The 25,883-nt window shown below is 47.2% G+C and overlaps 1 protein-coding gene across 3 annotated transcripts in view; it reads left to right on the forward strand.

The window, feature by feature from the left end:
* The window catches only part of PTPRA (protein tyrosine phosphatase receptor type A), a 114,940-nt gene that overhangs the window by 48,522 nt on the left and 40,535 nt on the right, over positions 1–25,883 (forward strand). For 2 of the 3 annotated variants that reach the window (XM_039550741.1, XM_039550740.1), the window contains exon 3: positions 8,568–8,639. The exons of the other annotated variant lie outside the window; for it this stretch is intronic. The gene's annotated coding sequence lies outside the window, so the exon portion shown is untranslated. The remainder of the gene's footprint in view (positions 1–8,567; positions 8,640–25,883) is intronic. 3 annotated transcript variants of the gene reach the window in all.

Raw genomic sequence — 25,883 nt, forward strand, 5'->3', positions numbered from 1 at the left:
GAGGTTCTCCCCCAATTCTGCCCCGAGGCCACTCATGTCCCCGGTGCACTGCTCAAAACCTCGTGTCCATTCCCCCTTCCCAGCTGCTCCCAGCAAACCCAGGCTGTGCAGAGGATGACTGGTCGTGTGAGTGGGTTTTTCCCCCCCTTCATAAGTTTGTTTATTCATTAAGGAAGTCAAAAGAGGAAGAGGAATAGAAAGGTTGCAAATGTTTTGCTTAGAAATGAGACCTCAGTGACTGGGCTGCACATTGCCCCGTGTAGGGCACGTTGGGCAGCTCCAGTGTCCTCAGTGGGAACTCAGGAAGACCAAGGTGCCCTCCCAAGGTGTGCTCAGGTAGGGTCACAGCTTGTTTGTGTATCTGCTTACATCCATATGGCCCAGAGTTCCTATGGAGCCAGGCTGGGAGAGCTGGGGTTGTTCAGCCTGGAGAAGAGAAGGCTCCAGGGAGACCTTTCAGCACCTTCCAGTGCCTGGAGAGGCTCCAGGAGAGCTGGAGAAGGACTTTGGACAAAGGGCTGGCGTGACAGGACAAGGGGGAATGATCTTCACACTGACAGAGAGTAGGTTTAGACTGGATATTGGGAAGAAGTACTTTACTCTGAGGGTGGGGAGGCCCTGGCACAGGTTGCCCAGAGAAGCTGTGGCTGCCCCTGGATCCCTGGAAGTGTCCAAGGCCAGGTTGGATGGGACTTGGAGCAACCTGGGCTAGTGGAAGCTGTCCCTGCCCGTGGCAGGGTTGGAACTGGATGGGCTTTAAGGTCTTTTCCAACCCAGACTATTCCATGATTCTATATGCCACTGTTTGACTGTCAAATCTTCACTAATGAAAGCCTCTCATGTACAGTTGTGCATCCACTGGCTTCCCAGAACGTGGCCCTTAAAGCCAGTGGCCATCTCTGCATCCCGGGAATTCTTTTATTCCCGACTCTATCACTTCAATTTGTAAAGGATGCCTCTTTTCAAACAGCTTTTCCCTGTCTCTTTGCACATTCCAATCTAAGAAACAGCAAGGACTAAGTTTTACAGGCACCAGGAGGTCATGGGATGCTCCTGCTCCAGGGTCAGGCATCAGCCCTGCATCCCATCCAAGGGAGCAGACCTGGACTGTAGCTCGGAAAATGCCAGGGAATGGTTTCTCAGTGCACACAGAGAGGGCGAGGAAAGGAAAGCAGAGAGATTTGCCAAGGGAAATGGTCCTGTTACGCACAGAGTGTTTTCTTTGGGTGTTTGTTTCCCACCCCTCGCCCGGGATGCGGAGCTCGGGTTGGGAGACTGAACCCGACGGGTTTATCTCAGGGTGTGGCATTGCTGCAGGCTCTTATCAGGTGTGTCCTGGGGAGCGAAACCATTTGAACAAAAGCCTTTCACCTCCATTTGTGCACAGTTCCTGCACTTGGCCAGGGGTTGGTGTCTGCACCGGGGTGGGATTGGTCCACGATTAATTTGTCTGCAAGAAAACTGATGGGTTTTTTTGGTCTTTAATGCATTAATTTTGGGGATGGAAATTCTAGGGTGGATTGGTACAGATGAACGAGGTTAGAAACACCAGTGAGGCTGTATGGAAGCACCAGCACCAAAATTAATTAGATTAGAATGATAGGATATTAGAATTATAGAATCATTTAGGTTGGAAAAGACTTGTAAGATCAGCTCTGGAAGGAGTTGCCATGGTTTAGAAGCGTAGGAAAGCTTTTCCTCCTGAAAACTGCCAGCTTGTTCAGCTGTCAGGAGAGAGCCGGATGCTTTCCTTGCTCTCAGCTGCTCCTTTAGCTCTGACAGGCTGTTTGCTGGGATGAAAGGAGAGACATCAACAGGCAAAACTGCGAGAGCTGCTGGCGTTTGTTGCTGTCACACCTGCGTGGTGGCACTGCCAGCACGGCAAACAGGCAGGTAGAGTAAATAACGCTGGATTTTTTTTTTTTTTAGTTCTTTTCTACAAAAAAGGAGATAACGACTGGATGCTGTCCCATTTTCAGCCTAGGAATTGTTTGCCAGACTTGAATTACAGGAATTGCTGTAGTGAGGCAGAGCAGCTCCATTAACTGGGAGCTGGCAGGGGCTGGGGGAGGCTTCACACGCCGAGGCCCCGCGTTGTGCTCCCGTCAGGAACGATTAAAGGAGCTGTTTGTGATGGAAACAAAACCAAACTGGGCTGATGCTTTAAGGGGAAATAAAACAGGGAAGAATAACTTTATTGAGCTTGTTTATTAAATCTTGCTGTGCTCCCTTCTGAGCAGCAGAAACTGTTGGAGCTGCTGGTGCAGCCAGCTCGTGTTTTGTCTTTCCCTTTTTTGAACTGATTTGGTGTGGAGAGGCTTTGGACAAAACCTTTTCATATCCCTTTGGCTTAGCTGCAATCCTAAACTGATCTGCTGGTGACAGACTTAAACTAATTATCACCAAAGAGTGCAGAGAAGAGGTTTTAAAGCTGTTGTTTTGATAAGATGATGGGTGTTCAGAGAGGCTTGGGAATTATTGGGTGTTAAGATGCTGATGTTGGCCCGTGCCAGTGTCCATATTCCATCACAGGGAGGGAGAGATGAGTTTGCTTTCACTGCTAAACTACTTAGAGAAGGTTCTGCTTAAAGATGGGGGGGAAAGCCACCACCCAGGCAAGGGGAGCAGCAGAAGAGCAGAAGGAAGCTGGCTGCAGATTTTTTCCCTTTGTGTTTCAGTAATCCTTTGGCTCTGCAGCTGGAGCAGCTCAATTCTGCTCCCTGCTCTTGCTGGAGCATCCCCCAGTTCCCATGTGCCCCTGCCCTTTTAGTGTTTCATCCTTTTGCCTTTATTAAAAACCATCCAGTTTCACCCCTTGCCACAGGCAGCGACACCTTTCACTATCCCAGGCTGCTCCAAGCCCCATCCAGCCTGGCCTTGGACACTTCCAGGGATCCAGGGGCAGCCACAGCTTCTCTGGGCAACTTGTTCCAGGTTGCCCCTGGGCTGGTTTGGTGTTTCACACCCTTATTCTCTGAGCATTGATGATTTTTTTGGTGCTATACTGTGTTTGCCCTCACCTGTGGCGCAGTGAGTGTTACCAGATGGTTTACTCAAAGTTGATTTTTTTTAACACTTCTAGTAGTAGTAGTTTAGTGCTTGCTGCTCTCCTGCTGTATGTTTTTTAGCCAGGCAAAGTGCCAGCACGTCTGTTGGAGGAAAACCTCCTGGCTGGATCCTGGAGAATAAACCGAGCTCGAATTCCCTCTGAAGGAAGGGAGCTCAAGTCCCCCAGGGAGGATTTTTCATCATAACGGTCCCATTTGGTAAATTAGTGACCAGTTTTGGAAGGAAAACCGGATGACTTTGGGAGCATCCCCTGGTAGCCATAAGGAGGAGGGAGACGTGGTGCAACACCAGCCCCTGGAGCTGGAGCTGAGCGTCACCAGCAGCAGCACAGCTGTTCTCTGCACAGGGACACCGACCACAGCCCTGCAGGTGTTGGGGGCTCAGGCTGCAGGATACCTGTGGGATAGCTGAAAAAAAATCCATGTTTTGGTAAAAGCCCCTGAAGGTCTTAATAAAAATCCCTTGATAGTTACCTACTCCAGGTAGACCTACCTGTGCATGGTGATTTACTGATTTAACCGAGTCTCTGCTGTGATTCTTGGGGTGTCTTGTGCAGGGCCAGGAGTTGGACTTTGATGATCCATGTGAGTCCCCTCCAGCTTTGGGTGTTCTACGATTCCAAAAGGAGAAGTTGTCACTTTGCAGTTTATTTGTTCCTCCCTTATCCTTGCTCATTCAGTTGGAAAGATTTAGGGTTGTTTTTTCCTTTTAGGGCAGGGATCATCAGGATACTCTGTGATACCTCCCTGATCCCAGCAACCCTTCCTATCTCTGTTGCAATTCAGGTGGGATTGGAAGGGGCACAGTGCAGTGGTTTTTGTGAGGATGACTTGTTTCTTCACGTCAGTTTGATAAAGCAAAGTGCAGGGGATTTGAGTCTCCTGCTCTTTCTTTGGTTTTCACACACTTCAGGGGGTTGTTTTTCTAGCAGCCTTTCTCTGCAGCCACCTATAACTTGGTGTGTTTCATGCATCAGGGGGAGCTTAGGATGTGATATTTAGGAAGCAGAGAACAGAAACCAGCATTCCAGAGGAAGCAGATCACACCAGCTCTCCTCACCCCTTCTCCTCAGTATTTAGGCTTGTTTTGGGTCACTGTGGAGCCATGCCTGGCCCAGTGGGATCCTGGAGGAGCTCCAGCCTTTTCAGAGACAGCAGCTCCCTCACAGCGCTGTCCCAGAGGACTGTGGCAGATTGCAAACACTCTCAGCACAATCATACCATCCCAATTAGCATAATGATGCTGCCTAATTTATGCACAAATTGCCCTAATTTATGTGTGTCGATACATGTGATTAAAGCAAGCACAGGTGGAACAGGGTTTGGTCTCACCCAGCCAATGAAGCACAAAGCTGCATCCACCCCAAAATGTGTGAAAGGTCCAAAATTCCTTCTTCCTCTTACTAAAATGTGGAGGTTTGTGTAGTTTTGCTCTGGCAGCATGAATGCAGTGCTGGGCAGGGCTAAACTCGTGGCAGGAGGTAAGAGAATAAAGGATTCCTGGGCTGAGATTTGCATGGATTATTAAATGCAGCTTTAATTTGCCGTGATACACATGGGTTTCAGGTGGATTAACAGGCAGTGGGATTTGGGGCTGTCTAGCCAACTAATACCTGCCTTCCTTTTATTTTAATTATTTTAACAAGGGATGGAGGACTCCTGGAACTGTGGGCCACCTTTGCCAACCCCTGATCTTGAGCATTTTTGTGTGTAACATTTTAGACCATTAATATTCTCGATTAACAAAACTGCTGTTGTCATCTGAATTCCCAGAGCACTTTCTCAGTAGGGTTCTTCCGAAAAAACCCTCTCAGACTGTAACCTTGTATTCCTCATTTTAATAAAAGAAATAGATAAAATTGTTCCAAATCACAAACTGGTTTGGGACAGAAAGGGCTTTAAAGGTCATCTCGTTCCAACTTAATCTGACATCGTCTCCATCACATTACTCCCGTCCTAAATCCAAAACGCTGTACTAGCTACTGGGAAGAAAATCAACTCTATCCCAAAAATCCACTCTAACTCAAAACCAGGACAACCTGGTCACAGCACCAAGCCTGTCTGAGTTTGAGAAGTGTTTGGACAATGTTCTCAGGCACAGGGTGGGATTCTTGGGGGGTTCTGCACAGGGCTAAGAGTTGGACTCGATGATCCTGCTGGGTCCTTTCCAGCTCAGGGTATTCCATGATTCTCACTGCCCTGGCAGACACTTGATGCTGAGTCCAATGGTCTCCTTCATAACTGAATCTCTTTCTGAAGCAACTTTGTGTAACAGCATTGCCAGAAATACCCGGATCAGGTCAGTGTTGGGTTTCCCAATGCTGCCGGGCTTGGAAAACTGAATTTTGGTGGTAGAGAATGGAAGTTCCTTCCTGTATCCCATGTGTTTTCCTTACCATTGGTGTGCTGTAACATCGTGTGCATTCCCCAAGTTAAATTGCTTTCATCCAAAAATACACAACTAAGATATACAAATAATAATTATGAATTCTTATGGTATTCCCGGGGTCAGTGGGTTGCAGGGATGGCTTTCCACACCCAGCTGACTGCACCGGATCCTCCGGAAATAGCCTTTTGGGAGGCTTATCTGGCAAGAAGATTACACTGCTGGCACATCGGGGCACAGTGGGGTCGGGACAAGGCAGAGGAGTGGAAAGAATTGTGTGGGGCCAGGGCTGCAGGAGCCAAATGTGGGGCACGCTGCCTCCTCTCAGCTCCGTGCCACATTTGCTCCTTGGCAGTTGCGCTTCCTGTCCATGCAGAAGCTGATTTCTGAGGCCCGTGAGTAATTTCTAAGAACAGATGTGGATGTAAGACACTCCTGTGAGTGTGTACAACAGGACACGTTTCGACTCTGACATACTCGAGTGCCGGCCTGCGCCGCGCTCCGTTCCTGTCACAGGGAACGAGGGCTGTGAGTCACTGCAACTCACGCATCCCCAATTTCCCTCTTCTCCTGCCACTGATCCATTTTTACAGCCACCTGAAGGCACAGCTGGCTCTACACCCCATTCACACACGTGCCATTGACATTGATAAGCTCTCTTGTGTTCATTCTGCCTTTGCATTTGCTGGTTTTTGTTATCTCCCAGTGTACACCGTGCTTTCAGGAGATGTTGTCCTTGTCTTGCAAGGAGCTGTGAGCGTGCACTGCATGAGTCTTGCTCCGAGCCTTGGAAAAACTCGGCTTCATTGCTGATTCCCTTTGAACTCTGGGATGGTGGGAGTAGCAGCAGGGGAGCTGGAGAAGAGGAGGCTTTGGGAAGACCTTCCAGTGCCTAGAGAGGCTAAAACAGAGCTGAAGAGGGACTTTGAACAAGTGCATGGAGTGATGGGACGAGGGGGAATGACCTTAGGCTGTAGCACAGTAGATTTAGATGGGATATTAGGAAGAAATTCTTGGCTGTGAGGGTGGTGAGGCCCTGGCACAGGTTACCCAGAGAGACTGTGGACTTCCCATCCTTGGAAGTGTCAGGCTGGACGGGGCTTGGAGCAACCTGGTCTGGTGGAAGATGTCCCTGCCCATGGCAGTGACGCTGGACTTGATCATCTCCAGAGATCCCTTCCAACCCAAACCATTCCATGATTCTGTGATTCTCTTGCACTTAGCACCATCCGAGGCTGTGTTTGGAATCTGTCAGCCTTGTGAATGAAGGAATAAATTGACCATGAAAATATTGACTGCACATTTGCTTATGCCAACCTCCTAACTCGGTCCCATAAAATTTACTGCTGTTTAAATGCACAGTGCTAACCAAAGGATGGAAGGGCTTCAGCCCTGCTGCACGGGGAGGAGAGGACAGGCTGAAGGCTGGACTGAATTCCTGCAGCCCTCAGACCCCTCTGCCCCAGGACAGCAGTGTTTCTGGGAGGTGTTGGGAAACGCTGGATCATAAGGAAGAAAATGCAAGTGGTATGGGGGGAACACCAGCAAGTCTGGCACATCTGGGGTCACTCATTTAGAGCCAGAGAGACAAGGGAAAGCAGATGCCTCAGCTGTTCTCCAGTTCCCTTAAAAAAGAAATATCAGGAAAACAACCCAGCTCTCCTCCTCCCTGGCAGATCCAATGTCTTTTAATCTGCTCTGTCTCACAGCTTCTCTTACAATGGAAGTTGCTGGTGGTCTGCTTGGGTTAAGCAGCAATTCTGGCAGCCTTCTGAGCAGACGTGATCTCCAGGTCTCGTTGCTTTGAAGCTCCTGGTTCTATCACACTCGACTAAATCAGACTTTTTCTACTCTGTGGAGGTAGAAAATCAGCCCTATGTGCCCATCTGATTGCAGTGCTGAGACTTGTCTAATTGAACAAGTGCTCGAGTCAACACTTGAGCAGGATGAAAAACAATGAGGAGATCACCCAGGGATTATGTCTGAGCTCCACAGCTCCTGGCACCGACACAGCAGATGGCTGGGTCGCATCCTGCCCAAGGCTGGGCAGGAAAGATGTCGATAGGAAAATAAATATTAATTTGGTTCAAATGTATTCAACTCGAAATCCAGAAGTGCCTCAGGTCTCTAACTCTGTACTTCATAGCAGCAGCCCAGAAGATGGGGTTAGTTGGGGGTTGGCTCCACAGACTCCTGCAAGGAGCCCCACTGCTGCCTCAAAGCTGCTGTGGGTAAAAAATATTTTGGGAAGGGGAGCTGAGATGCAGGGAGTGGAGACAACTTGGCTGGGCATGTAAAACTGGGGAGCAACCAGGAACAGTCTGGACATGGCGAGTGAACCGGGAGCCCTGCTGGGGTGGCTGTGCTGATAGAGCCAGGAATCCAAACCCGAGAGCTGCTGGGGAGGGAGGTGGTTTGGGCAAAAGTGTGAGAACATCATGAACATCCCTGCAGGTCTCCAGCCTGTTCCTTATAGGATCACACTTGATCCTACAGCCAAAGTCTGTATCCAGAGAGGTTTGGGCTTGGGAAGGCGCTGGTGGCTGTGCCATGGGTACGTGTCCACCAGAAATCCTGATGACCCCTATGTGGATTTCTGTCCCCTTCCCTTGGGGTGGAAGTAAAAGAACACGCACAGAACTGCTTTTCCCAATGCCCAAACTTCTGTCTGGGGAAATACACCCTCAGAGGAGCCCAAAGTGATTGTGGTGCCCTCACTACAACAGAAATTACCTATTTCCTCTACCTCTGGACCTTCCTAAACTTTATTTACTTTTACCCAAACAGCAGGGCATGTATCAGGCCAAGCTGGGAATGTCAGTCTCCTCATCCATAACTGCTGCTGCCCTGTAATTCCCTCCTGCCACCTTTTCCCAAAAGCACTTTTAACCCTGGAGACTCCCACAATTTTGCTTTCTGTATTTAAAAGTTATTTTCATTTTTTCGAGTGCATCTGTAGCTTGAGCAATAATGAAAAACTGCATTTTGCTTTTTCATCTGGCAAAATGAAGTGGAATTGCCTTGCTGGCAGAGGTAAAAATGCTGTTTCCCTAAGATGTTTCTGGATTCTAACTCTTCGGTTTTAAAAGCTCTTTTTGTTTGTTTGTTTCCAGGGGGCAGCACTAGCAGAACCTTTATGGGCTCCTAATGACGTGGAAGTGGACGATTGACTGATAATAATTAAGGTAGGAAGAGGTGCTGTTAATTTTGGCATCTTCTCATTCGTCCTGTCCTTGAAATAAAATGGTGCTGGCTGGTGGCCCGACGGTCATCCCTCTATTTTGGGGTTCAGTACACAACTGTGGCACTATGGCCAAGCAGTAACTTGTGCTAAAGTGTCCCTTTAAACACAGAGGGAAGGGAAATCTTATTTAAGAACTACCTGGGAACGTAACTAAGTGGAAAAAATCTGACTTCCTCCCCCAAAGGATAATAAGGTCTCTGTTGGTGCAGAGTTGGAAGGGACATGACTCCTATTTGAGAGCACTCAGCACAGGGATTTTTTTGTTCTGCTGAAACCCAGTGGTTGGGTTGGAATTCAGGTTCTAACTTGCCATCTCAAAAAAAAAAAAAAAAAGAAAGAAACTCGAACTAAAAATATATTTTATTCGTTTATTTTCATCATCTTGAGCTTCTGTGGAAAGCTGGTCTATCTCCAAATGTAGCAAGAGACTGCTTAGTTCTTGATTGATGAAACAGAGGAAAATCCCTGATTTCAAAGCAGTAAACTATTGTACAAACTTGGAGAAGAACATACAAATGTGAGCAGAGTTAAATGGGTTTATAAGTAGTTTTTATGCTGCTTTAATATGTGAATTCTTGCCTTGCTGGGTCATTTCTGCCATGGCTGTTGTGCTCAGAGGCATCCTCAGGAGGGTGAGATGGTCACTGCTGGTCTCTGCCTCCTCTTCCAGTAGCAAAGAGGGTCTTCACCCCTTTAGGAGTCACCACAGAGACTCCCAAATCTCCTGTAACAGAGGCTTTGCCTTCTCTCACAGTTGGGGTTTTCACTTCTGATTAATGGGTGCAGCTAATGGCTGGTTGGTTTTCGGTGTCGGCAGAGAGCTGTTGGAAGGAGAGGGGGAAAATCAAGCTGCAACAAGAGCAAATTCTTTGAACGCAGGTTTACCGTTCTCCGGCGTATTTGTACTTTTTGTTTGGCTTGCGATAAGATGCGCTGCTGTGGAATTTGCTTGGAGCGGGGATTTGCATGAATTATTGTTCCTTGCAACGTGCACATCTGTGCAAGCCCTCTCCCCGTGCTCCGCGGTACCCGAGCACCCCTTTGGAGAAGGATTTGTGTGCCGGGGTGCAGCGGTTAGCAAAAGCCGAGTGCTTGGGGGAAGGAAGGCTGCAGTGATAAAAACAAAGCTGCTGAAAGAAGGGGAAACCTCCTTCAGGGCTGTGCAGCAGCGTCAGGATTTGTGTGTTTATGCTGTGCGCCGGCTTCTCATCCCAGCGCGGTTTTGCAAAAGCAACATCCTCCTGTTAGGAAAAACTCGGGGAGGTTGTGCTTGGCCTCTCGCAGAGCTCCCTTTTATATTTAGGAAGTGTAATGCCACCAGTCACAGCTGCTGATTGATACAGCGTGGCCCAAAATTATGTACAAGATGGGAGTAAACAGTCATTGGGGATGGTCTCTTGATTCTGCACTTGGAGCTTTTCATTGGAAGGGTTTCCCCCTTCTCCTAGAGAGATCTTTCTGTAAATCCCTAATTAAGCAAATGAGCTGCAGTGACATCAGTCTGTCTCCAAAAAGAGCTGGTGTTTTGGAGAAACCTTCAAGCTGCAGACTCAAATTATCCAATATTTGAAATTGTGGTGTCTCATAGGAATAGGAAGAGCGAGGAAAGAATTACTTGAGTTTTGGGTGACTTCAGGTTTCATGTACAAAATCAAGGTTTTTATTTCATTCTAAATTCTACATTGATGCTAAATCCAGTGTCCTCACTAAACCTGATGGCATTAAAAAATTTGCTTGTAATTCTCTTATTTCCTTTTCATAGAGAGTAGGAAAGGTTAAGGCAAACGTGTTGGGATGTTCATCTAAAATACTTTGTGTAATGGATTTATTTTCTGAAAAATTGGCTTTGAAGGGGAAAACTGGGAGAATTCCTTCCCCCTAGAGCATCAGGGCAGGTGTGGGTGGTGCGACAGGTGGAGCATCAGTGGTCCCATCCTTTGTGAGGTCCTGGGTTGGGAAGAGCACCGGTGTGTGTTGAAAGCAGTCAGTGCAAGGTGCTAAATGCAATGGGGACGTGGCATTGTGTGGAGCTGTATTTGAGCCTGCAAAGCACTGCCAGAGCTGCTTGAAAGGGCAGAAACCATCCGGGTGTGGAGGGGACAGTCCCACTGACACCACTGTGGTGCCCAGTGCCGTGTTTTGGAGAGGGGGAGCGCTAAAACCACAGCTCTTGTTTCAACAAAGCCCATCCAAAGCCATCCACAACCTCTGCAGCATCCATATTCTCCTCCCTCTGTGCTGCCAGCACCTTTGGGAGGTGGGAGCCACCCTGACGTGCCCTGTGGATTTGCAGAAGAGCTCGACACGTGTGGTTTCCTCCACCGGTTCCAGCAGCGCCCGTCACCAAGCTGTTGTTTTCGGTGCTACCCACAATAACTGAAATGTCTTTCCTGCGAGATAAGTCAGTAATTGTGGTTGGCTCCTTCCTCTGGTGTTTGTTCTTGCAGGAACTTGAAGCTTCGTTTATCACGAGGGTGCTGCTGCTGCTCTCCTCCGGGGGTACCCTCAAGCCTCTCCTTCAAGGATTGCTCCTCAAAAAAGTGCCACAGCTTCATCTTCTCCCCAGGCACATGCAGTTGTGACCAGGTTTCATGAGATGAGATAGGAGGTGGTGGGTCAGGACTCATCCCAGCTCTGCACTGCTTTATCCTGGTGGATTTTGCTTTGGTTGGCCAAGGCCTAAAGTGGTTTTTCCCCCACTTGGATTTGCATTTTCGGTCAAAGGCACCACCCTGTGCAGTGCTTCTGAACTCTTTAAAGATTGCTCTGACATTTTGGGACTTGCTGATGTGCTGGCTGATCCTTGGAGTACATTTTGGAAACACAGAGTTTGCCCAGAGACCAGAAATCACAAGTGAGGGGTGCTCCTAAATCCCATCCACACTTCTCCCCACCTCTTTCCTGTGAAGCTTCAAACTTCTACATGAAATTTGATATCACAATTGAGGTGAGCTGACCTGGCCTGCTGCATCCTAAAAAATACCCTGGGATTTGTAGGGACTGCTGCACAGAGTGCAAACCATCATTCCCAGCACACACCTCCAGCACTGGGCTGTTGGAGCTGAGCATGGAATGGGGACAGGAAAGAGAAAACTCCTTGCAGAAACCACACCAGCTAGCGTGTCGGGACCTGCAGCCCCTACCTGGAGCTGCTGGGTATAAATAAACACATCCACCCTCTGTCTTACTTCTGACAACTGCCTCCCTGAGGAGTAGTTTATTTTTTTTTTTCCCAGCAGCTTGTTCTGCAAGCAGGTTTCCTCTTGCAGGTGATTAGGAAAACCTCATTTTTATGTTAATTAGGCATAACTATCAGTGCACAGACATCAACTGCTCTCACATCCTTCTGAGACGTGCGATTTTTATTGAAATTCAGTCCTGAAAAACCGATACCAGCAACTGATGTACCTGTTGCCTGAGCAGATGGGAAACTGCACCAGAGGGGTGGGTGCCTCAAAAATACGTTGCCAGGGTGTAGCAACCACAGGTTCAGCCTTCAGGAGGGTTGCAGCTGCAGTCAGTTTAGGTTTTTAGTGGTGTTTGCTTGCTAAGTTTGAGGGTTTCCTCAACAACTTGTCTCCACTGAGATCAAGCTGTGCTAATTTAGTTAATTGCAGCTAAGCACAGCTACTGCTGACACGGGTGGGCCTGCACCTATAGGAACAATTCTTTTCCATGTTCATGTCTCCAAACACATCCCTGCTTTGATTATATTTGGTCCTATGAGAGGGTTGAGTTGATCCACATCTTCAGTAGAACAGATCCTTCATTTTGAGCAGATTGGCTGTCCCATTCCTGGAAGTGCTCAAGGTTGGATGGGGTTTGAAGCAACCTGGTTGAGTGGAAAGTGTCCCTGCACATGGCAGCAGCGTGGAACTAAATTGTCTTTAAGATCCCTTCCATCAGAAAAGGAAAGGGAATTCAGTCAGGTGTGCTTGGGGTCTGTTGGTAAAACACAAGTGCAGCTGCTTTGGTGACATTTTTTTCACAGTACCAAGCCTAGAGAACACTGGAGGTGGAGGGGCCAGAGGAGAACATCTGGTCCCAGCTGATACAAACCAAAATCCATGAAATTCTGGACTTGCACCCAGCAGTGGTACAATTGGAATTGCACTGTCTTGCCCCAAGACCATGTGCTATAAACCACGTGCAGGTTTCAGGAACACGTTTGCCCAGCCAGATGCAGGTCAGCAATGGGATTAGCCAGGTCAGTGGTTGCTAACACCATTAACTTCTCCTATCTCCTTTTCCAGAACTCAGTTCTCGTGATGTTATTTAAGGATTTTGTAATCCTAATCCTTGAGGTTCCTTGCTGAAAGCTAAAACAAATACATCCATCTTATCAGGTCTTTCCAAGAGCAAAGCATGGAAATCCCCTGTCAGGCTGGCACCGTCACCGGTGTTTTCCTCTCTCTCCACCAGCGACTTTTCCTTTAATATTGCTGTACAAATCTTCCCTGGATTATGCAACGATTAAGAAGAAAATTACACAGGAATCTGGCAAGGGACACATGGACCCCTCGCAGCTCCAGCTGGTGGGTGGATGGATTTGTGATGCATTAAACACACGGACGATCTACTTGTGGTGCAGAACCACCAGTGCTTGGTCAGAGATCTGTTCCCTTTTCACACAGAGTCATCCTGAGGGCAAGCAGATATTTGGGTTGGGGATTTTTGTATGTGGATGTACACAGGGATGTAAGGCAGGCTGGAAAATGGAATTATTCTGTGTATTTCCAAGGGCTGTGATCCTTTACCTGTGGTGGTGTAAGGTGGGTGCAATTTTATGGGAAGTGATACCTGGCAGCAGGTAAACGGCTGCAGGTGGGGAGAAGCCAGACAAGCTTTTGATGCGTAAATCCTCCAGTTCTGACACAAAATGTGAATTTGTCTTACAAACTCCACCGGTTGCTCTGAGCTTCATCGAAATATAACAACACTTGGGGTGAGAGAGGGCACAGTTGGCACCTGTGGAGCCAAGGGATGAACTCGCTGGGGAAGGAGGTAAATTATTGCTTGGGGAACATGGAAGGGTGATCTGGGGACCAAGGAGGAGGACAGCTTTAGAGAGAAACTAGATTTTGGTTGACCATTGCTGAGGGAATTTAATTCCCAAACTTGAATTTAATGCATTTTAGAGATACCCATCAGTATGCAAGACATTTTCTCTTTCTCTCCTGTCCTCTCTTAGCCAGATGCTTCTGCCCAGCGTATAAGTTGCAGTGCAGGAAGTGGGGGGTGTACCAGGTGAAATGTGGAATATTTAGGGAAAGAAATACTGTGATCCATAGTTTTGCTGCTGCAGAGAGCATTTGTGGGATGGGAGCTGTGTCTGAGCTGCTTGGCTGGGTTCTGCTTCCATTTGATGTGGTTCGTGTGCCTTGGTGAGCAGTTCTCTCTTGGGAGAGCTGGAGGGAGAGGAGAAGCTCTTTAAAGTGAAACACTTCAAATACAGATGGAGTTTATACTACAATAAAGCTGTGTTTTACCTCTTCAAGGCTCTTTTTCCCCCGTGGAAGGTGCCCAGCTTGGCTGCACCTCACTCAGCAGATGTTCTTGGCAACTTCAGGTCTTACCTTGGGCTGAGCTTTGAGGAAGCACAAGGTCAACCTGCTGTCGTTCTGGAGGAAGTTTGTAGGTTCAAAATCCAACTAGACCTGTTCCTTAGTTTAAAAAAAAATAAATAAAAAGCAAGCAAACAAAAAATGTTAGTATGGACCTCTTCCAGTCTTGTGCAAGGGGGTAGGGAAGTCATAGAATCATAGAATCACAGAACCATAAAATGCTTTGGGTTGAAAGAGACCTTAAAGACCATCTAATCCAACCTCCTGCCATGGGCAGGGACACCTTCCACTAGACCAGCTTGCTAAATCAACAAGATCATGTGAACAAGACCATGATTTTGCAAAAAAACTTTTTATTTGAGACAAGCTAGTTTTGAGGAAGAAATGTTGCTGTTTCTTCCCCAAAATGAGTGGATGTTATGGCATCCAAACTGACACCTGAGCTTCTGAGGCACAGGTGGGACTGAGCAGGATGGTCTCTGCAGCTGCATCCCGTTTGGGTTTAGTTATATAAGGTTCCTCCTTGCAGAGAAAACTAGTAGTGGGGTGAGAGCTCTGTAAGAGGGGGAAAATGGCTCAAGGGACTAAGCAGTAGAAAGGTGGTGGAGTAGCTGTGGAAGCTGGGTTGGGTTTTTCAGGAGAGAAGTTGGTCAGGATTTGTGTTGTGTTGGTGTTTTAGTCCACGCAAGAGGACTCAGATGTGAGGAAGGAAGCGATGGGAGTTCAGCAGGCACCTGCTGGGATGTTCAGTGTCTCCCTGCCTTCATCCCAAAGGTGAACTCAAAATCACAGGTAGTGACCATGAACAGTGTGAAGGGTCTGGATGGAAAGAGTTAAATCTAAGCAAAAATGAAATTATTTGGAAGGGCTGGAGCTCTGCCCTTCAGTGCTTCCCCAAACTGGAATGTTCAGGGAGCCCCAGGAACGGCTGAAACACCTCGGGATCCCCGTGAAGGGTGGCGTTGGCTGGATTTTTATCTTCCCAGTCTGTCTTGGAGTGAAAACACAGCAGAGAGGATGAGGTTTCACACAGGGAGAGCAGGTGTCCTCTAAAGACACCAGTCAGTGCTGAAAAGCCAACCTGAAACTCCAGCTGCAGAGGGTCAGTGCCTCCAGCTGCCTCAGGCCATGCCACTGCCAGCTCAGCATGTCTCCAAATGCTGCTGGGGAAGGAAAGCAGAGCCCTGGTCCTGCAAGAGCTGGGCTACAAGAATACCTTGACATGCACATTGTGGTGCTGCTCCACCTCCTTCCAGAGCTGCCAGATGCTCAGTTGGGCTGTCCTGGAGCTCAGACACACCTTGGGCAGGATGGAGATTTGTTTCCTCAAATGACAGGTCACAGGAAATGAATTTTCTCTTCAGCTGCCACTGTGGTCAACCTGGCCTGAGTGCCATCAGCAGCATTAAAACCACCCTCAGATATTTCACCAGGGATGCTAACAGGTGTCCACAGCATGAAAACAAACTGGGAATCCCCGGATGGCACTGGTTTTGAGCCAGTTGATTGATGGAAGGTCAGCTTTGCAGGAGGATGCTTCCCAGCTACTGTTTTGCTTCACCGGTGAATCTGTTAAAAGTCCTTTTCCCAAGCAGCCAGAGGTTCCATCAAAACCTGTTTAATATCTATTTCTTTATTTTTATGTGCTTTGAACAGGGCCTGAAATGTTCCATTTGGGAAGATGGTTTAGTGAGATGTTGGCTGGCAACCCAGCTCTGCATTAACTGCATTAAAACCATCTACTCCCCGCTTCCATTTTATTTGCCTTTAAATAAAAAAAAGATAATATCTGCTAGACACCGGTTTGTTCATCCCTCAGGCGGGTGTTCAGGAGTTTTCACTGTTTTTAAAGTGGCTGTTTCTGGGCTTTTGGAAGGGCTGTCAGCTTGCTGAAGTCCATGATGGATCTGTAAGAGGAATCTCACAGGAATCCTATCTGCTTAATTGGAAATGCTGGTTAAGGGATGGGATGCAGACGATCACCAGGATGCTCAGCCACACCTTTGGTCCACACACTGTGCCCTGGGCATCCGTACTTTGTAATCTCATGGGGGCAGCCCTGGAGTTTGAGCTTTAGCAGGGGAAGAAACTCTTCCTCAGTGCTTCATGTCTTGCTTGTAATGAAATGACTTTATTTTCTTGTGCAGCAATTGTAATTTTAATAAATTTTCCCCGTCACAAAAGGAAAGAAATGTCGTGAACTGATTTGCTGCTTCTCTTCACTGTGAGGCAGATTTTTCCTTTTCAAAGGAAAATACCTTTTAAAACATTTGCTCTGCTTTTCAGCTTGAATGATTTCATCCATACTCTGATTTTTATTAACAAAGGCTCACAGCAAGATGACTTTCAGCCCTTTCAGCTGTTGATTTATCCCAGTCTTTATTCTTGGGAGCAAAAATATGGAAAAATTCTCTGTTACACAATTTTTAACATACATTTTCAGAGTTTCATACCACAGGGTGTTGTGGGGTTTTTTTTCCCCAGTGATGCTTTAACATCTGAATTTGGTACAATTCGCTGCTTTTGAAGCATTTGGTGACTTTTGCTTTGTGCTTGATCCAGTTTTGATGTGAATTCTGTTTCGGGGGAGGAGCAACATTATTTTTTTTCTCACCAGCCTACATGGCATTTAATCCATCTGGAGCACGTGGCTGCTGTAATACAGAAACCACACTCTTTTTTTTTTTCACAAATTCTTCCCTGTGTGACTTCAGTAGTTAAAGCTGGTTCAGTCTCCTGCCCCGGGACTGCTGTGCTGGAAGCTGAAATCTGTTTGTGTTTAAAGATGCTGCTTCTATTTTGGTAGGAAAATGCATCATTGAGAAGTCTTTCTTCCCACTAGCTGCACACTCAGCCTGAAATACAATTTCCAGGGGCACATCCTAATGAAATAACCCACTGGGACACAAAAAAACCTGCTCCTGGTAGTGGGACCAAGCTGGATGCTTCCCAAAGAGAATAAGTTAAAGTCTTGGGCACAATCGAGGTTAGTGAGTGATGAGATGGTGTTAGGAGAAAGTTGTTGGCTAAACAAAGTCTGATGTGTTATAGGATAGGAATTTTTATACTGGATGCAGTATCTCATCAGCAGAAAATAGCAGGAATATGGAAGCACTGAAGGTTTTGGGGCTGTTGGTGGATGAGAGGCTGGACATGCCCTGGCCGTTCCCTGGGCTGATCCCACCACGTGGGCAGCAGGAGAAGGGGAGGATTCAGTGCCTGAAGAGGCTCCAAAAGAGCTGGAGAGGGACTTGGGACAAAGGATTGAGTGATGAGACAAGGGGGAATGGTTTCCCACTGACCAAGGGCAGGGATAGATGGGATATCGGGAAGAAATTCTCCCCTGTGAGGATGAGGAGGCCCTGGCACAGGTTGCCCAGAGAAGCTGTGGCTGCCCCTGGATCCCTGGAAGTGTCCAAGGCCAGGTTGGACAGGGCTTGGAGAAACCTGGGCTAGTGGGAGGTGTCCCTGCCCATGGCAGGGGGTGGAATGAGCTGATCTTTAATGTCCCTTCCAACCCAAGCCATTCTGTGATTCTGATTTTAGGATGATATTTTCGTTCAATTTAAATAGGCTGGGATGCAATGAGGGTTATTAGTGGAGCAGTTAATTAACCCATGGGACATGTGAGGACGTGCAAGGGCTGTCTGGGCACAGCCAGTATCACTCAGAAAGCACCAAACACAGTCATTTCACCTGGAAACTTGGGATTCACAGGAGAACAGGAAGAGCAGGGTTCTCAAAGGCACATCCAGGGATGTGCTCTCGAACCAAACTTCAGAAGTTAACAACATGGTGAAGAATGAAGGAATTTCTCCCCTAAAAATGGATGCAGTTGCGTAGAGGATGTGTGCAGGAACTGAAGAAACCCCCCTACAGTTACCTTTCCATCAGTGTCACTGCCTCCCTCACACGGATCGAGACGAATCCAGTGGGAAGGACATAACACTGGAGAAGGGGTTGGGTGTCCCTTTGTGACAGCCACCATCCCCACCAGCTGATGATCCTGATGATCCTGCTCCTCTTATCTCACATCATACACCCCATCCTTACCAGTACTCCTAGAGGGATTTACAGAGCCTCTGAAGCGATTGAAGTGCTCACAAGTATTTGAATGTCCCAGTAAGTATTTATCTGCAATTAAGGTCTTGGAAAAACATTGTGAAACACGAGCCATCATGAGAGTCTTGCTTCCCTTTGTGGCAAACTGGCAAATGCTGGCTTTGATCCTCTCTTATCCCCATGGATCTGAGCCATCTTCTTTCTTCTTTGCAAGGAGGACCCACAAAAGCAGCTGGGACTGCGCACAGGGCCCCGAACAAGCGGCAGCCAGGCTCATCTCTCCAATTTTCAGGCTCACCAGCGCCTTTTGTGAGATAGTACCAGCTTTGGTACTTCAAAGAAAGGTGTCAGAAATGCAAAAATGAGCAATTAAGGATTAATCTGCTTGTGGGGATGGGTATCTGCCTCCCCCTCCTGATTGCACTGTAAATTAGTGGTTGACTTGAGCCCTGTAGTGGAGCTATTTATACCTCGAAGGTTTGAATTATAGCTGGATAGATTATATCATCCCTTTGTTTAATCCTTTTTCCTTTCTTCTGTCAGGCTTTTGACCTCAGTGATTTTCAAAGCAGTCAGATTCGCTTCCTACGGTTTTCTTGTGATGGTATTTGTATCCAGGAAAGGGGAGGAGAATTTAGATGGCTTTTTCTGTACCATTTTATTTTCTCTTGCTCGCCCTTACTCATTTCCTCATTCAGCAGCCCAGTCCTTTTTTTTTCTTTTTTAACCTTTTTAGGCATTTTCATTTCACAACCGTCATTGCCTTTCTAAGGCTTTTTATTTTCTAGGGCTTCAAAACAGCAGAGGTGAGGGGCAGCCTGGGTGAATATTCCACTTTATAGGCTTGAATCTTCCCAAAAAGCTTTGGAATGAAGATCTGCCACGCACCTGCCTGCTGGTCAGACCTACAGCTCTCCTTCCCCCCCCCGCCACCCAAGGACTGAGTGGTGTGAGGGAGGGTGTTGTTGCTCTTGGATTTATTGGCTGTGATTTTGCAAATAAATGCTTTATAATCACTTCCTTGCTGCTCCTTGCAGCCAAGAAAGGGAGATGTGCAGCCAGGGAAGGGCAGGCTGCCTCCCTGTGCTCCAGCTTTCCCTGTGGATGTGCATTTCCTATTTCCAAGACTGCTTTATTTTAGACCTCTAATAAGTGTTAGAGGGTTTAGAATGTATATTTATTCTTACAGCTCTCTAAAAGTTGCATTTTAAACAAAAAAACCCCAAAGTTGGCCCCGGGTCAGTGGCTGCAGTGGTTCCTGGCTCTTTGCTCTGCTGCTGCAGTTTGGATTTTCCCGTACTTCCCGTCCAGGAGAAGCCATCAGAAAAATAAAGGGCACAGGAGATGTGGAAGTCAACTGAGTATTTTTAACTATTAGAACATGCCGTACAAGGGTGGGAATTAAACTTTGCTGCTGGAGCAAGCAGAGTTCCTCTGCAGTGTGAGCTTCTCTCACATCCTCCTCCATGGGTTATTCTACCTGGAGCAGCCCTCCCATCCAAAAAAATCCCGTTGGCCTTCAGACCCTTGTGTAGCAAGGACTTACACACAATGTTTTGAACAAGAGGGAATGAAGATATCCAGCAGAACTCCTGACAGGAGTGGAGACCTTTAAAAGTGAAGCTGAGCTGGGCTGGACACCAGCTGGTGGGAGCAGGAACATCTGTGGGATGGGAACAGCTTTTAATGACTTGTAATTCCCCATCCCTGTACTTCCCAACCCCTGGAAGTGTTCAATGCCAAGTTGGATGGGGCTTGGAGCAACCTGGGCTGGTCGAAGGTGTCCCTGTGCCAGAGGGAGGATCTTGAAGTAGCAGGAGGCTCTTGGATGTAGTGGGTCATTATTTGCTACAGTGGGAGAATTTCCATTATGATCAAACCCAAAATCACCATTTTTTGTAATAAATTAGAATAGCTTTTACCACCAGATGTGGGTGTAAAGTCCTGTGGGGAAATAGGATGGTGGTTGGAGTAGAGTTTTCCGATCTAGTGGTTTTTAGGACTTTTTCAGTGGAAAAGTCATTGCATTTTTGATGCCCTTTATCAGCATGTGCTTAACCTCCAGCCTGGTGGATATTTGGGGGTTTGTTTATCTTTTGCAGCCCTTCCAATTTTTGTGAACAAATAATATTTCTTTGGAGCAGCATTTGAGCCCTTGGTCCTTTTTTTCTCCAAGCTGCTGCCCACAATTTGACCACATCTCAGCCTTTCTCCTCCATGGTATTTCTGGGAAGCCGAAGCTGTTGCCTGGTGCAGAAAGGCCAATCGTGGGATAAACTCAGATCCTGCATCTGGAATGAAGTTGGGAATATTCATCAGGCAACACCAGTATCATAACCTTCATTTTCATACATTTGGGGAGTGTTGCAAGCAATTAAGGCTGATCAGATGGGACGGGTCTCTCTCCTCTCTCCCCTTATCCCACCCTTTCTTACTCTTTTCTTTGCCTTCATTCCCTCCTCCCTAAAAAAGGAGCAGGGGAAAGAAAAGCAAAGTAACTTGTATGGATAGAGGGGACGTGTAATTATGAGCAGTGGGACCAATTTAAAAAGGAAGATTTCAGAGAGACTCAGACTTCCTTTGACGTGTTGAGGGGTTTTTGGTAGAGGATAAAAGGAAAATAAACTAATTTATTCCTAGATTGTAATTCCTTTTTGGTATTAATCTGTTTCATTAGCGTAGTTCATAAATGCACACAGGCAGGGGAGAGAGGGGGGCTGCAAATTGAAATGAAGATACTGTTGAAAGGAAAGTCTTGCTAGGAAAGGCTTCCTGCAGGGAGCAATCATATCCCAGGAGAAGAGCTGGAAACTCCATCGCTTTGGACTTTTGTAAGGGAGACTGGATGGAGCAATTTGGGAAATTTCTTATAGGGAGCAGTTTTTCTGCGTGGTGGGTAGGACCAGATGATCTAATCGATCCCTTCCCTGGCCAGTCCATGTGGTTTTCATTTCCTCCTGCTGAGAGGTGGGGAGGGGAGCTGAGCTGGGGAGTGTGGTGGCCTTAGGGATCACTCACTGCGTACAGGGTTGCTGTTTTCCTGGGCTGTGATTCTGCCACTCTGAAATATTTTCAATTAAATATTTTCAATTAAAATAGACTTTTTATCCCCTGCTGTGACTCTTCCTAGGCTTAGGAGGATGTAACCCTCTTTGCAGGGAGTGCTCTTCACCTTCCCTGAAGCTGCAGCTGAGGCATCTCCCAAAACATCCCAGTGTCCGTGGGGTGTCAGCTCTGGACCTTGTGAACTGGAAATTGTTTCACTGAGATTTGAACAGCTTTTTCTCTGCTTTCACCCACAAAAAATCCTGTTTGCTGTTTGCTCCACAGGACAGAACTCTGAGAATGGGGAAGAATTTGGAGCAGAATGTATCATCATGGAATCACAAAATGGTTTGGGTGGGAAGGGACCTTAAAGCTCAGCTCGTACCACCCCCTGCCATGGGCAGGGACACCTTCCACTAGCCCAGGTTTCTCCAAGCCCTGTCCAACCTGGCCTTGGACACTTCCAGGGATCCAGGGGCAGCCACAGCTTCTCTGGGTACCCTGTAGCTGGCCATGAACTTTTTATTTCCCCTCTCTTTACCTCTTGGTCATCACGCAGGATGGTGATGAGGAAACCTTGTGAAGCAGGTTAGGATTTGACCCAGTTGTAACATGAAATTATGTGGCTGCTGGCTGTTGGTGTGTCATGGCTGAATCATGGCTTGAAGGTCACGAGTGATTTGCCACCAACCTTGTTTATCTACCAAAGTGGGTGCTGTGCCTGTTGATGGGAAGAAAAGCAAGGATATATGACTTGATATGGATTTCCAAGGAGGAATGGAGAGATCTGAGAATCATTTCTTACCTGGGAAGGGTGGTTGTGATGGAGGAAACAGCTGTAGGACGTGGGAGGAGGGAGAAGGTGAGAAAGTGGACTGTGCGTAGCATTTAGGAAGGAGATGGATTGAGTTTGGTTTAGTGCTGAGTGTGAGTTCTTGGGATAGAGAGAGCTGAAGCAGAGAGGAGGAGGACTGTAGAGCACTGGATGAAGGAGCAACTTGTGTGGTGCAATTGAGCAGAGGGATGCTGAGCAAATGCAACTCCATGGTTATGTTTGTTCTGGAGACACGGGGGTGGATGTGAACACAGTCCACACGTGCGTGGTTTTGAGGCCATGGGGATTGCAGTGCCTGTCTTTATTTGCTTCTGTACTTCAGGGCTCGTATTTTCTTATTCCATGTGTGAGAATTGAACCTCAGCTCCGCTGTCCTCTCCTAAGGAAAAGCCTGTGGAGATCTGCCCTGGATCTGTGCTCAGAGCACGTTCACTCCCTTGCACAAGTGCAAGGTCAGATTTCTGAAGGATCTGGTTTTCCCTCAGAAGAAGAGATGGCTTTTCAAAGGAAAAGTCCGTTCTCCTTGACAGTGACTTTATCCCCTTGACAGCTCTTAATTCTTTCTGAATTCTCCCAGTGGTCAGGGACAGCAGAAGTTGGATGCTGCATAATCTCCGATCCCCTGCCGGTTTTGCATCCCTCCTCTCAGCAGTGATTTGTAAATATTATTTCCCCCCAGTATTTTAAAGGACATTTTCATCTCCCCTGGCAGAAGAAGGAAGATATTTCTGGCACTGCTGTTGTATCAATTTTGCTCCTTGTTTAAGATTAATATTAAAACTAATAACAACACCAAAGAAAACTCAATTTTGGTGTTTTCCTCTTAATTTACTCATTCACTTAAAGTCCTGGAACTGCAGCTTTGCTACCACTTGAGACTCAAAATGCAAATTTAACTGAAGATCACATGGAAATCAACTCATCCATCTTCTGTGTGATGAGCAAAGGTGCATAAAGGGAAAACCAAACTGGAATTTAAACCTTGGCAGAAAATAGGGAGGAACTGTGGGCTGCTGTCATGTTGATTGTTTGGGCAAGGCAGTGGGATTTTGCTGTGTTGTTTCTATTTAGCTAATTCTTAGCAGCATAATGGCAATTTTAGAAAAGTTATTTCAGTCAGCAGCGAAACTGCAACACAATAAAGATAGATTTGTTCCCCTGATAACAGTTTTGATCAAGGTTTCCTTTTATCCTGCAGTTTTTAAATAATTGGCCCGCTCGCTCTTGGCTTTTATTGTACTGGGGATATTGTAAACTCAGATTGTTTTGAAAACCTCTAATTTTAGACACATCTTGATGCTTATTGTTCCCTTCATCCCCCTTTTTTTAATACCATGGCACAACCTCTGCAGAGAGGCGGAAATCATCTGTGTCCTGAGACTTTCATGTCTAGACTGGATGAAGGGCACGAAAATGCAGCCAGAGCAATCCCCCACCAGCCTTTTTTTAAAGTCACTTCTCCTTCCCAACCCCAAACCCCGTAATTTATTCCCTTTACCGTAACACCAGGCAAAAATAAGCGGATGAACATCATAAATGCAGCTTTATTGAGTGAGTGTGAAATCAGAAGCAGCTTTCCAAACCAGTAGCTGTGTATAAAAGCCAGCGCAGGCATCAGGGACACAATTGAGTTGCTAAGGCAGAGTTTTCCAATCGTGCCCCGTAGAGCCCCGCATCGTCTCATTATTCCGCTCCAGCGTCAGCCAACAATGGGGGGAAGATAAAAGCCTGGCAACCCGTTTGCTTAGAGGGGTCAATTTATCCCAGCTCTTTGTAGGGCAGTGTAATTTTAGGCTTTTCCGCGGCGGATCACGCCGAAATCCTCGCTGCAGCACTTCCGTAAATAGGTCAGGAGGGGACTCGCCGTCGGGAGAGCGAGGCCGGGATCGCACCTTGCTTAGAGGGAATTATGTTTTCTCAATGAAAATAAGATGGTTTTGTCCCTATTCACCCAGTCTGTAAAGGGAAAAAATGGGTCAGTTGGACACAGCGGCGTTTCGGTGTGCTGCGTTTGGGATGGAAAGTTCATGGAGCCTGGAATGGACGCTTTCTGCCACAGCAGCAAGGAGGAATTTCTTTTTTTCTCCTCAGCAGGAACATTGGAAATTATATATAACAGGTGTTTCACCTTTCTGAACATTATTCTGAAATGCTTGGTTTGTTTGGCACAGATTATAAAGCGGTCGTGGGGCTGTTTATCAGCTCCAGCACTTCTGGGTGACCTTGCATCTCGTCTTTGGAAGCAGCTTAATCCCTGTAGCATCCCAAAAAAAGGATCTCAGGGTTTTTATTGATAGCTTCTGTCAATAGAATAGTATTATTTTGCTATGCTAATCATATATAATAATATGATATTTAGCTAGCAATAAAGTAGTATTATTTTGCAATACTCTGACAAACTGCAGGTGTTAGGCATGGTCAAGGGTTTGGCCACAGTGGCAAAAGACGGGAAAAATGGGGTGAAGTGCCTTATTCCTCCTCTCCCCACTGACAAGCTATTAATTAATTGCTCAGGGAGGAAATGGGAGGACTCTGGAAGGCAATCAGGTGCCAAGGTAAGTGCAGCCTGGCCCTGCCTTTAACTGATTTTCACAAGGAGTCATCCTTGAAAAGAGCTGGGGTGACATGGTTCAAGGTGAACAGAAGGCTTTGAACATCCATGAGCAGGTGATGCAGATCTCTGAGAGGCTTCCTCTCTCCCTCAGTAGAGGAACATGCAGCAGGCTGGGATCTGTCCTCCCAGAGCTGCTAAGAGCACTTAGGATCAGAGCGCTGCAAAGGATCCATTAAAAAAAAACCTAAAAATCCACTTCTCTCTGCCTTAACGTGGATTTTGCTCCCAAACCACATGGGAGATGGATGGATGTGTGGGGAGAGTGAGGGGTTGTATGGAAACCTTAAGTTGTTCTTCCACCCAAACCACAGATGTCCTGGTAGGCACGGGATAGCCAAATGTTGGAGATGCTTCTCATTTTGCTGGGAAAGAGGAAGGAAAAAGGCCACTTCTGTTTGTCTGTTCTGTGGGAATGCCAGGGCTTGGTTCAGCAGGGAATTGAGACCTCTGTGCTTCACTTCCCAAGAGAGCTTCTTCCATCTAGTGCAACCAAAGGACTTCCAGGGTAAGACTTGAAATCAAATTTTCCTCTCCCAGTAAAACCTGGGGTCATCTGAGGATGGCCCAGAGCAGCGACACTCAGGAGCAGCAGAAGCAGGAGCTCTCTCTTTTTATGTGGTCCCCCAGTATTTTCATCAACCTGAACACAGGTGTTCTTCTCTCTCCTCCCTCTGCTACTCAGCTGCCACTGAGGTTCCATGGCTGGAGACTGCAGCACAGAGGAACAGCTCCTCACTTCGCTCAGCCCCCGTCTCCTCGCTGTCACCTCTCCGGTTCCTGCCCTTTCGCATCAGCCTCTCACCCAGGAGCCCCCTTTAATCCTGACACTGATTTCCTCTATAAAAAGGGTGGAAAGAGCCTGAGTGGCAGCTCCCTTGGGCTGGGAGAGGGGAGGTGGGTGCACAGTGAGACACACACAAAAACCTGATGCCGCTACTCTGTCATGCTGAAACAATATCTGGCTCCCTGATCCCAAAGTTCCTGCACAACGAGGAAGGATGGAGATGATGGCAAAGATCTGGGACACATCGCTGTCCTTGGCTGCCCAGCTTGTCACCTGCTTCC

The sequence above is a fragment of the Corvus cornix genome, chromosome 4 (genome assembly GCF_000738735.6).
Source record: "Corvus cornix cornix isolate S_Up_H32 chromosome 4, ASM73873v5, whole genome shotgun sequence".
Taxonomy (NCBI): Eukaryota; Metazoa; Chordata; class Aves; order Passeriformes; family Corvidae; genus Corvus; species Corvus cornix.